Consider the following 13,164-nt stretch of genomic DNA (forward strand, 5'->3'; position numbering starts at 1 on the left):
GAGATCATTTAGCAACTGAGTAGTGTTGGTAAAGATATGAGGACACTGGTTCTTCGTTAAGTAGTTCTTTAGGATATGAAATACTTTTTCCCAGCATTTTCATGGGTTTGGACAAAGGGCTACTGCTGAAGGAGTGCTGTCCTGTTGACAGAAGGCCACTGTTGACAGCAGCAGGTTTCTTTACAGAATAAATCCTAAGTTTACAGTAAGCAGGTAGTGTAAGCAAATGCCCCCCGCAGTCACATTAAACGAACAGCCTCTCCTGCACTTACTTGAAAACTGATTACCTATAGATAGCCTATTGTTAAAGGTAACAACAGAAGTTGGTAGTTAAGAGTATTATGAGTTTGTAGTTCTTCAGACTGGGTTGCAGAAGTATTTAGAAGTCTCAGAATTTTTTTTGTTTCAGAATCTCTTAATGATATTGTCCAATGTTGACTTCAAATGTATGGCCTGCAGGTAAATTTGCTTCTTGTATTTTCAGAAAGTGACCATAAAAAGGGCACAAAGACATAGAAGGAAAACATCGTAAAAACCTGAATGATTTTTTTTTTCTCCTAACATGCAGCAGCCTGTAGTGATTAAATACAAACTTAGACTCACTGTTGTTGAACTATCTTCAGGAAACTTGGTTATCACAGAATCACTGAATGGTTGAGATTAGAAGGTACCTCTGCAGGTGACCTTGTCCACTCTTCCCCACTCAAGCAGGGTCCTCTATTGCTCAAGCAGAGTCACCTAGGTTCTAGTCTCCCCTAGAAAACCTTTGGGTCAAGGGAGAACTAGCACTCAGATTCCTGGGTGCTGCTAAGTTTCTGAGAAGAACTGAAAAGCAGTTCTGTTTCTTGAAGCTTTGACATAGCATGAAAATGTCTATCTTTTCCTGATGCAATTCACCTAGATTCATTATTACACAGACTGCATTATTGTTTCTTTTCATACTTAGCGATCACTTATAGTAGATCTATGCCTACTAATAGGAAAATGCAAGGTGCCATGAAATGCCATTGTTTAGACTAGTCAGCAGTGGTACTACTTTGGACATTTACACAAAACTTACAGCTAAGATTTTGCTCAATAGGAATAACAGTATTAAAAACATTAACTGGAATTTGATCGCACATCATACTATAACATTACATTGTAAGAGAGAAGATCCAACAAATGGATGTCTACTGATTACCTCAGGTAGACAGGAAAATGAAACTGCGTAAAGAGGACTGATTCTGTAGAAACTCCTAATCTGTGTTTCATTTCTGGAGCATTTTGCACTAGTAACTCTGTTTGAATAATTGCTGTAAATATTACCACTAGCTTTCATATAGATAGCCTAAAAGGCAGACTAAATCAGTGTACTCTGGAATATGGATTTCTTATCACTTATGAAATTGTATAGCTCTGAGGGCCAAAAGCCTCCCTTTAATTAAGGGTGCTTCCCACATCCTTACTCCACCCTCACCAGCTAATCTCTAATATAGTTTGGAACATGAAGCAAAAGTAACTTCTGTTCTAAATTCTGAAAACACATGAGATTTTAGATCGTGCTCTTCAAAGATGTTTGTTTGAAAACATGGTCATGATCTTCCCTCTAATAGAAATCTTCATTTTTTGTTCATAGTTCACCATTTTGCCTGCTTTAGAGATATTTGAGGTAACTGAGAGTTATGGTGAGTAAGCACCATTCAGATATCCCATCTCACTCCAGTCCAAGTGCTTCTTAGAGGTCTGGTTAGTCTAGGCGGAGGGCTGTGCTCAGTTCCAAAACTGTCTTTACAGGGTAAGAACATCTAGAAAGCTTTGAGAACAGACTGACAATATTAAGTACTGAAGATAGCTTTTTATTGTTTCCTTATGTGACATCCAATAACACCTTCTTTTGTAACTGTATAATGGCATGATTCAACAAAAGGACTACTTTGCTTATGAATTTCAGCACTGTTAAGTCTTAAATAAGTGACAACCTTCAAGTTTATATATTTGATGATTATAACATAAAGCATATAAAAGTATACATTTACATACACTATATCACATTTCGTGTATGTAATTCATATTTAATGTATCTAAATACAAAACTATACATTTTATTTAAAAAAACCTGATCACTGATCAAAACTAGTTTTCCTAACTATCTTGGAAATTATTAAAAATAGATTAATTGACTTGTAAAATACATAGGATGATTTACTGTGGTACAAATCAGTCTTCATAAGGGATTATTCTAACAGCTCAACTATTTTCATAAGTTTTAGCGAAATATGAAAACAAAGAGTACTGGAGTGCCTTGTCAGTTGGAGATTAGGAGTTTCTGAAGATATTCTAGTGAACTGTCTATATCACAAATGGATTTACCTACGTTAAACGTGCTTGGATCCTTGAAACAGAGACAAAATTTGCATTATCCATTTTTTACTATGGTAATTACAAATAACTTTTACAAATATCCAGAAAAATACATTTTCAGAAACATAGTTTAGAACTGGATAGTGTCAAGACAATATTTACAAATGTGTTTTGATCTGATATTAACCTCTGGAAAGAACAGTTATTTATCCTTGGCCATTTGCTGCAATTTTTTGCCAATCAATAAGCAGCACACCTTGTACCAAGTTATTTTTGCAAGTGAGTTTCCCACATTTAAATAGATACCATGTATTAACTTAGAATGATAAACTAATGAATGCTTCATGCCTGTGTGCTCTGCCAATAGTAAATAATTAAACCTTTAACCAGGACAACTGACAAAGCTCCAAATTCTTGAGAAGATATTGCAGTGTTATTACTATCCCTGAACATTCACTGTAAAGGGAGATTAAAAGTAGGATTTGCAAATGCAAAACCTGTTCCCTATTTAAAGGTTTTCCTCTAAAAAAAATAACCTTGTTGCTCTTCTTAAAATACACAGGGATCTTTTACCTACTGAATGTAGTCCCAGTTACATTGGCTAGCCAGATCCCATGAATTTCTCAGGGCACTCAGATTTCCACTTCCCAAGGAAAGTTGAATCACCCTGCTGCATCATACCCAGAATAAAGCAATTTTTACAGAGGAAAGGGGAGTGGATCCTGTGTAAATAACAAGGAGATGGAAACTGCTAAGGTTTTAGCAGTGAGCTCTGGGAATATCATCTCCCAGTGTTTCTTTAAGTGCTTTCCGCTTGGTGACAGTATTTTGGATATTTTTGGAATATATTAAATTCCTATACTCATAAAAATATACTTTTCATAGGACTTTTTAAAAGTTCCAGCAGGCCAATTCAGCCTTTAGAGAGAAATGTAACTACATTTTTTATGTCTCTGCTCCTGCAAATGCTTATCCAAGTGCATCACTTTAAAAAGTAGAGTCACCTCATTTAGTGTAGTGTGAATGCTAAGAGTACGCTCAGAATTATGCTGTGCGTAGGCACTGGCCTTAGCCTTTGTCTGTATAACCTATTTAGTACTTATTGTATAGATAATCAATATCATACCTAATACAAAAATTGCAGAGAGGTACCAAAGTCTATGCTCAGCTACATGTCTAAACTGTATATTGTCACTATCTATGCACAAGAATAGTATTTTATCTTAGGATACAAGCGAGTAAAAATTCACCATTATGCCTTCTTTGCATTCTTTTTACTTCTGTTTTCTTCAGTTTTGGATACTAGCATGAAGTGGTGTACTAAATACACAGGCTGTGGTATACAGCTTTTCAAAATCTCATTCAGGAAGGACATTCTGATACTCTCAAAGACACAAGGTACTTCCTTCTTGTACTTTAGTTACCAAAGGGCCAGAAACAACTTTAAGTCTTTGTGCTTTTTTATGCATAGAACTACAATTATCATCAGTGCTTATAGTGCTAAGTAACTTCCCATGTCTGTACTGCCGGACAAGCTCAAAATAACACAGTATGAAAGGAGGTATATGCCAGCTCTGGGAAGTCCTTCCTCTGGATTAGTGGAAGCTTTCTGTCTTCCAGATCCCTTTGGAAGCAGATTTCTCCAGGTGCTGTTTCTGCAGGTTGGGAGAACAGTAAATAATGAAAAGTACAGATCATTAATGTAGACCAACCTGAATCATTAGGTAAAGTGAGCAAAGAAAAACGTTTGTTTTAAGCTAAACTAAATACAGGGTAGAAAGAAGAAATGTAGGCCAGCCTCATATGATAGACAACTTTGTTTCAGGAACAGGTCTGAAAAATTCTTAGTGTGGTCATCCACAAGTTTACTTGCTCATTGACTCTCTGTGTCATATGATCGTAGTAAATTGAAACAATCTTTGAAAATTCATTTTATGCTCTGAATTGTTTTGCTTTTTTCTTATTTAAAATGCAATTATCATTTATAAACATATGTCAATTGTTAGAGTTTGTTACATCCATGGTCTTCATATCACCTAGATCTACCAGAATAGAAGAAGAGGCATGTCTCCTTCAGTGGGAGACGTGTCTGTCTTTTTTCTGCTTAGTAACACCAGACTAAAGAGGCCAAAATATTTGTTAGGCTATTGATGGACAGCATCCTAGTAGTATTGAATAAAGGACCAACCGCAATGGTGAATACATCCCCTGGTATCTGCCACAGGGTTGATGAGCCAGTAGAACCTCTGACATTTGAAAGCATTGGACTGGTAGAAATATCTAAAAACATTTTTTGCTCTTCACTTTTTTCTCTTCCTGAATGTTGTTCCAAACACAGAACGTTCTTGCTGTTCTTACTGTCTGTTGTTTGAAGAATTATAACAAAAATAACAACCCTTGCTGAACAAAAAACATTGAAGTCGCAGCTTTATTTTTGCTCTAAGTAAAATACTGATTTTTTCTCCCTGATTGCTTCTTAGTGAATTCATACACAAAATAATTTTCATATATTTAGCACCTTCCTGTGTCCAGAATACAAGTACAAACTCATACCTTCTTTGTTTTTAAAAACTACTATGCAGCACAGAAAATGTCCCAACTGAAAGTACTTCACCATATCCCACGTTTGCCTTTTTCTTTTTTATAAACCTCTTTAGAAAAGGGGCTTTGTGTGTGTGTGTCTGTGTATAGAATGAAAGAAAATTTGTGTAATGGAATGAGATAATGATTTATCTCTTGGTAGCAAACTTTATTGTTTCAGATCATACTGATGTTACTCAGTATATTAATGTGCTGAGAGCATAATTACATGAAGGCGCCTCCATCATCACTATCACCACTCCATTTTGCCACCTTTGGAATCAGCATGCAAAGAAAAAAGATCACAGCATTCTTTCAAGCTGCACCTTTTAAGTAGTCTCTGCTCATGTGAGTCCACAAAACCAGCTGCTGCTCACTACAGTCTTCAGGGGCAAACTGTTATAAATGACCTGAGATTTGGCACGTTATTTACAATGAATTACACAAATCCTAGGATTTCTATCTCCTTTATTTGTGAAAAGAGGGGTCAATCATACCAGTGATATTTGAATTAACATCTTTCTGATCCCAGGACTATTGCTGCTCTTGACACAACAGCTTATGCCTTTTACTACTGTTCCTGAAAGTCCCCAATATGACATTATATTTGTGACCTATTTCTTACCCAGATCCAGGTAAGACAGTGACTTACTCTCTTCTTTCCTTTGATGTTCCATCTCCTCAAAATCTTCAAGAAAAACAGCTTCCAAATACCAGCTATATGTCACCCCTTTCTCAGATCAGTCTTACTCCTTGCAGCACGAAAATGAATGGGATATAGGCAGGAAGATGTGGAACAATGCATAGCCAACCAAGCATTTAGGTACTGAATGCCATATCAAGAAGAAATATTCAGTGGGATACCCTGTGTTCAGGACTGCTCCCTGCCTCTGTTCCTCCAGCTTCTGAAGAATGTCCTGTAGAACAGTGTAGGTACTGGATGCAGTACAGCCATGTACACTGTAGTATTGTATTTTGCTACAGCCTCCTTCTCAACGTCTTGAGCAAGGGTGTGCTGACCTGTCTGGGATCTCAGAAAAATGCAGCTGCGGTAATACTACCTACTTCCTCTTTCCTCCATTACATAGATAAGCAAAAGCGTACTTCTGTAAAGAAAGGTGGAAGGATTTGGGAGATAGTAAGGCTGATGAGAGAGGTGTTTGGGGGAAGAAAGAATGAGGTAAATCTGGAAAAGAGGAAATGAATGAAAGAGGAAATAAATTAAAAGGTAACCCAGGGTCTTAGAACAGAACAGAGAAGCTGGAATTTGAGACAGGACAGATTTAAGGAAGCATAGTCACTTAAGAAATCATAGTCAGTTGAGAAAGAGAAAGGAGGCATTAGAAGGTGTAGGTAGAAGACAATTCTGGAAAGACACTGCATGTGGGTGGTTGTAAGAGAATGAAACGAGACTGGTAACTTCACTGGGAGGAAAGAGAACTATTTGAACACTGTTGCAAAACCAAACAAGAGTTCACAGAGCCAAATCAAGAGGAGGGAATTGAAAGTAAGTCTGGAGAAGGCAGAGTCTCTGTTTCTTTGTCTTCTTCTACTTTTTAAAATCATAACTGCATCCTGAATATGCAGAACCTACCTGAAATTAAAGACATGAATCATGTTGCTGTCATTCCATAAACACTGGTGTTGAAATTGATTGCCATTATTTTGTCCTTTGTGCCTTCTCAGTGAAGGAACCAAATGAGAAAATACAGGCAAATTCTTAGGCCAAGGATTTGATTTCCACCAGTTCACATTTGTGCTTGCTCGGTCCTTTATCAAAAAAATTACATGGAGGTCATTGAACTGTATTTGTGTCCTAAAAAAATGTATGTTGAAGTCAGACTGAATGGGTTGTCATTTTTATAACAGAACTTTTAAAATTTTTTTTCCCATGTTGAAAAATAAATCCTCTGATTGGAAAACTATGACTAAGATGTGATTTCCCTCACAGGGCTATTTTAATCTGGAAAAGTGCTTTTCAACATTGAAAAACAAAGGACTTGGCACCCGAGCTTGCTAATAATCTGGATTCAATACAACAGATTTAATCTTTTCATTCCTTTTTCATGAATAACTTCTTTGGCTAAAATGTAGATTTTTCTCGTGGTCCTGATTTCTGTTTTAATTGAATTGCTGAGAGTGAAAATGATTACAGAATGTTGTGTGGTGAGCAGATTTGTTTGGATAATGTGGTTTTCACACCTCTTGTTCTGCCCAAAATATACAGTCTTCCTTAAAAGGATGTGATAGTGCATAGCTTATATACTACATTCTGTAACAGAGTAAATGTTCAGTGGGCTTGCATTCAGTGATTAATGGATGGGATGGAAGGAAACATAAACTGAAGCAATGCATAGGTAATATAAACAGAGTGGTTATAAGTTAACATATTTTTACTGTTTCAGTGAAATTCTGTAATATGTTTACGCTGGTCAGTCATGGTCGTACTGTTGAAATATCCCTTCTGATATCAGAATTCATGGAATTTGCAATATTTTATATTTTAAATTGAAAATAGGGTGAACACAGTTGCTCATGAAAGTGCTGGATTAACAGCACTCTATACTAAAGCATTCAAGAGTTTTTACCTAGATTGACCCGCGAATAAGCCTGCAGCTACCTCTGGAGAACTGTGTTTAGAAATGAGAGAATAATTTGATTTTCCATAAAGTCCTTGACTTGAACATAATAATCAGGTATGACACTATTTTTGTAATGTAGACACTTGTCCACTAAAAGGTGATCTGAAACTCTTCTAGCAATACACTGATAATCAAGTCGGAGACATTTTTCTATATTTTTAATTAGGAAGCACATTATCTGAGGGTAATGAGAGTTATGTTGGGGAAAAAAATTTAATTGAATCTGTACAAATTGATCAGATTCAACAGGTTTAAACTTGGCCATCCTCAGATAGACTTAAAGCCAAGATAGAGCACGATAGGGTCCACTCTAGTAAAAAAAAAAAATCCTCTTTCGGTACTGTAGATATTTATCACTACCATTGTTGAAATATTTATAGGCCCATGGCAATAATTACTTTAAAATATTAACTGTAGGTAGCTGTAGGGAGAGAGATGCTGAGAAGAATTTTCTTCTCCTTTCCCGTTCTGTCTTGCAAGGTTTCATAATGCAGCACCTCCGCTAGGCGAGTCCATATCTTGCCTCCCAGCACTTGCCTATGCCTCTTGATTTACTAGAATAAAGGAGGCAACATGATAGGAATGGAGAAACACTCCCTCCCTCAGATGACTGAGCAGCTTATTCTGTAACATTCCTATATTCAAGAAGCAAAAAGTTCAAGGTTAGGAAATAAACTAAGACTTTTCCTTCTCCTCCCTCTATCCCCTGCTTAGCCCCCAGACAATACAGCACTGCCATATAGGACACTGTGATCTGAACCTCCTTGAGGTTTGGCAAGAAGGAACAAACATTCAGATTTATGAGGCTTCATTTGGACCAGTTGTTGTTAGTTTGAGAGATCCTCTGCTTTCTACAAAGCGTTTTTGGAAACTTTTATATAAAATAAGCTATGTAAACTAAACAGAAGTGTCTCCTTAGGAACTAGAAGTCAGTGTTCAAATAAAAGATTAACAAAATCTTCCAGTTCTGTGGATCAGTTACAGCATTAGTACCTTCCTCTTGTTCCTGAGTTTTAAAATACATGAATTCAGTTACTTGCTGTCAGGACTTACATCAAGTAGTGTTATACAGACTGTGATTTCTGACCTATGGGTGCAAAATGGTGCCTTTAGGCCTCCCTAGTGCATGTTGAGCAACCATGAAATAGTCACATGCTAAGTAACACATGGTATCTCTTTCTGTTCAATTGTTGTAAAAGGTGTGAACTAGCAAGCTGCCATTTGGCTATTTTCCTTTATTGAATCCCATTTTTCTCTTCTAATATTAGAAAATATTCCTGATATTCCCTCTAGCCTTAGCTCTCTGCTGCTGTCATTAAAATTTGGGGGTAGCTTCTTTCCATGAAGTCTACATTTTGAAATCAGAAGAAAACAAAGAACAAAAAATCCCCATCTACTGTACTGTATTAAAATTGAAAGCAAATCTTGACACAGACCTCTGGCATCTATGTGCGTACATACATTATATACATATGCATGATTTTTTAAGAAAAATACCACCAGATTGTGTTCTGTATTCTAAGTATATTCTTTCTAAATTGTTAGCAGAGTTCTCACCACATCTGAGACACTCCAAATACTCTAGAAGTAAAAGACAAAGCTGTCTCCTCTATCTACAAATCTTATTTACAGCTTTCCCTACATATGCTGCTGTTTATTTTCAGTTTGTGGCACACACTCTAGTGCACTCTGATAAAGCTGATCCTGCTTCATCATCTCCAAGTCCCTGCAGATTTTCATGTACTCCATGATTAATTACTAGTTTTCTAGGCTTCTTGCTCTTTTCAGTAAAAAAAAAAAAAAAAAGTACGAGCTAGGACAATTTGTTCCCTGAGAAGTAGAAACAATGAAGCCCAATTTTCTTTGTATTTATATGCTGCATCACCTGATTCCACCACCCATTTCCCATTAGCTAGCTTGGGTCTGTGGTAAGGCATGCAGTGTGACTGGCTCAGTGCAATGAATGGTCTGGCACCTGCCTGATGTGCCGTCTCCTTCATCTGCCAAACCTCTATTTCCACAGAAGAAAAATCAGGACAGGGTTTGAGACCTGTAGGACAGAAGACCTGAATCCTCCCCTGAAACAGATTTAAAATGTGCTGGCACATACAGAAGTTGTTTGGAATGCCAGGTGGATCAGGCTAGTGAATAAAGCCCCACCTCTTTAAGACAGCAGGGAAAAAAATAGTGAACGTGGCACAAATGATCATAAAACTCTACACTTAAAATCACTTTCTTCTCCATACTCTAACTACTCTACTCTAACTACTCATCACTTAAAAGTTTCATATGAATCACAAATGTTTACAAGATAAACACAAGTACTGAGAATGTCCGCTGAGGTACTAAATCAGTATTTAAAAGATGCGTACTCAAACTGTGTTAGCTGAATAAATTTTGGCATATAGACAACATGTTTTTACTTGTCTAGTAATGTTTTATTACCTTTAATAATAGGAGTTCACAGTGTATGTGGCTTATAAATGAGAATTTTCAAATGTCAGTACAACAACTCAGGAATGTTCTCATAATCATTTCGTAAGCCAGGGCCTATCATATGCATTAATGCAGTTTTGTGACAAATCATCTGTTAGATTTCAGCTGACAGCTTGTCATATGTTAATCATAAATAACTGTAATATACAGATACTGTAATCTATGCAACAAAAAAAAAAAGGGGGGAAGAGGCAACTAAACTACAGAGCAACCCTTCTGGTCCAGTGTCGTGTCGTGTCGTGTCCCCCCCCCCGCTGCCCCATCGCTTCCTGATCTTGCTGTGTAGTAACCCAATGTCTACTGGTTCCAGTTGTTAATGGAATGTCCTACTGTGCTGAAGAGCTTAGTGGGATGCCATTTACCAGGGACACAAACAACAATCCAAGGCAGAACAGCCGAGAGGAAAATAATACTGCACACTATTAATAGAGTACTATTTAATATATGAAATTCATGAGACTGAGACATGAATGAGTATGGCTGGTCCTCTACTTGAAGAGCTATATCAGAAGTCACTCATAGTATGGTCACAGGTAGGTATTCAGGTGAACAGAAGGAGCTGACCCACTTTTCTTCCTTCTTTGCTGTGTCTTTCGAGTTTTAAAACTTCACTCACATCCTGCGCTTCACATCAAACCTGCACTGCTGGTTCGCAGCCCCAGAGAGGGCACTGACAGCAGCTGCATGAGCAGGAAGAACAGGATTTAACAGTTAACTTTGAATGACAAAAGAAAGATGTCTGTTTTCATAAAAACTCTGAGGGAATACACGATACTTAATTCCAAATGACGTAAAAGGCCCTTCTTCTTCCCACCTTAAAAAAAAATTAATAGAAGATTCCTATCTTCCAAACCTAATTTAATTATGATCACAGAGATTGTTCGGTGTTTTACAAGAAACATTTCAAAGTTAATAAAATGTGTAAATGTTTTTCCAATTCAGTGCTGTACTAACCTTAGAGTAATGTACTGCTGCAATCTCGGCAAAAACAGAACACCAGTGTAGAATGCCGTGTTTGAATTTTTTATGTATTTTGGGAAAAAAAAAACACTTTAATGAGTAGTTTGTTACAGATGAATTATGCTTCTTGATGTGCTATCTCCTCTTAACAGGGAAGGAATGTTAAAGGTGTATTACCAAACCACATATATACATTTATGTATGTGTATGTGTACACTACTATCTGAAGTATAAAATTCATGCTATTGATAACAAGTGATATGTGCTAAAGCCACAGTAAGTACACAATGTTTTAATGCTGCTTCATGAATCGAGGTTAATTTCTTATCCTTTTTTCACTTCAGCATCACTACAAAACCTGGAAACCTTATACACAATATACACGAGATCTGGTTTTAATACTACTATAGAAAGAAATGCATTTATTCCTAATGCATACTGTGATGCTGACTGAACAGAAGGAAGAGCTACACAACCTGCTTATGACTCTAAGATAATGGAAAGCTAAATGTAGTCCCAAACCTCACATCCACATTGTGATACCACATGAAAAATATAAAATGCATGGGTTTATTGCTCAATTCTTCAATGTCAGGCAAGGATCACAGCATGAAGAGCACTAAAACAGCTAAGTATACTGATAAAAACTGCTGGGATATAACATTAAAACCTGAAATACCTATTTAGTGTTGCTATTTCAAAACAAATATAGCCCTGCAGTCATTCGAATCAAGGGGGCAAAGGTGAGGATTTAATTCTTGCTTTCTTTAACCACATTTATGATGATAAAGATAAAATAGCATTTTGCCCAGCTTTTGATTTTTGTTGTTTTACTTTGAAGCCACAGTCGCTTGTTGAAAAGTTAGTCTTGCATTGAATCGTGTTTTTCTGGCAAGATAAAAAGTAGTCATCCATGCTACATTTCATATATTTATCTTTTCATAAAAAGTCTTTTTTTTTTTTACAAAGTCATTCAGTGTTTTGAAAGATATGATACTGTGTGGAAAAGACTAGTGTTCCTTTAAGCGTAAGATTACTTGGGGGACTGTTTTTCATGGTGTAACTGGCAGCATCAAAAGACAGCAATTTATAGGACTTGGGGAGAACAAAGTTTATCTTCGCTTCTGTCAGCCTTCATGTTAGCAGCACTACCTTCCAGGGTATGATACAATATATTTACATGGTAGAAAATACCTCTCGTCTGCAGAAAAGTAGCAATGATCTGCAATGAACTTTGCATGGGCCACCATGCCCAATTTCAAAAATGGTGGCTACACAGCTCGATGGGTTTGCAGCAAGGCAGCACTAAACACAGGACACAAAGTCTGTCCAACACCGCACCTGCAGCTTCACACGCGCGGAAGCCAGTCAGCCAACTTTTGTGGCATCGACCTTAATGGGGCTCCCGCCACCATGACTGACTAGGGTTTACTCTGTGTGTCCTATCACTTTACTCTCATTTACAGAGGAGGGGCTATGGCACAGAGGGTATATGCTCCAGGCTTCTGAAGATGGTTAGAAGCCAACAGTGAGGTTTTCCAAAGCATTTTTCACCTAAAAACTATCGTTTTCACCTATGTCCTATGCCCTGCTCCCTCTTTGCAGAGCATCGGACCTGATGGGCTAAGAAACGCGCACACCTTTTTTGCGCCACTCACCATGAAATCTGACCATTCTTCCGGAAGAAAATCTGGGACTTGCCATATACAAGCATGACTGAATAAGTAAATATCGCATTTTAACACCCCTCGTAACAACCCCCTGGGACTAGCACATCCGGTAACCCGCGGTCACTTAACCAGCAATCCCGGACAAGAAGTCTAGCATCTAAATCGCGGTGAATTTCACTTGTCCAGGGAAGTTTGGCGGCGGGGGCAGGCGCTGGGGGGGGCAGAGACCACGGGCAGCGTTAGCCGCCCCAGGCTGGCGCCCGCAGCCCCCCGGCCTGGCCTCCGCCCCACTCGTGTGCCCCCCTGCCCCCCGCACCGGGGTTGGTGTGGCTGTGGGCGCCCTCCCCGCCGCCCCGAGCCGGCACGAAGTGACGTCACCCCCCTCCCCCAGCGCCCGGGCGCGCGCGGCGGTGCGTGTGCGTGTGCATGTGGTGTCCCCGCGCGATGCGTGCCCGCCGTCCTGGGTCAGCCCG

At 38.2% G+C, this 13,164-nt stretch overlaps 1 protein-coding gene across 1 annotated transcript in view; it reads left to right on the forward strand.

Annotated features, from left to right (window-relative positions):
• PTPRD (protein tyrosine phosphatase receptor type D) overlaps positions 1 to 13,164 on the forward strand; it is a 458,392-nt gene that overhangs the window by 77,079 nt on the left and 368,149 nt on the right. The window lies entirely within an intron of this gene.

The sequence above is a fragment of the Phalacrocorax aristotelis genome, chromosome Z (assembly GCF_949628215.1).
Source record: "Phalacrocorax aristotelis chromosome Z, bGulAri2.1, whole genome shotgun sequence".
NCBI classification, from domain to species: Eukaryota; Metazoa; Chordata; class Aves; order Suliformes; family Phalacrocoracidae; genus Phalacrocorax; species Phalacrocorax aristotelis.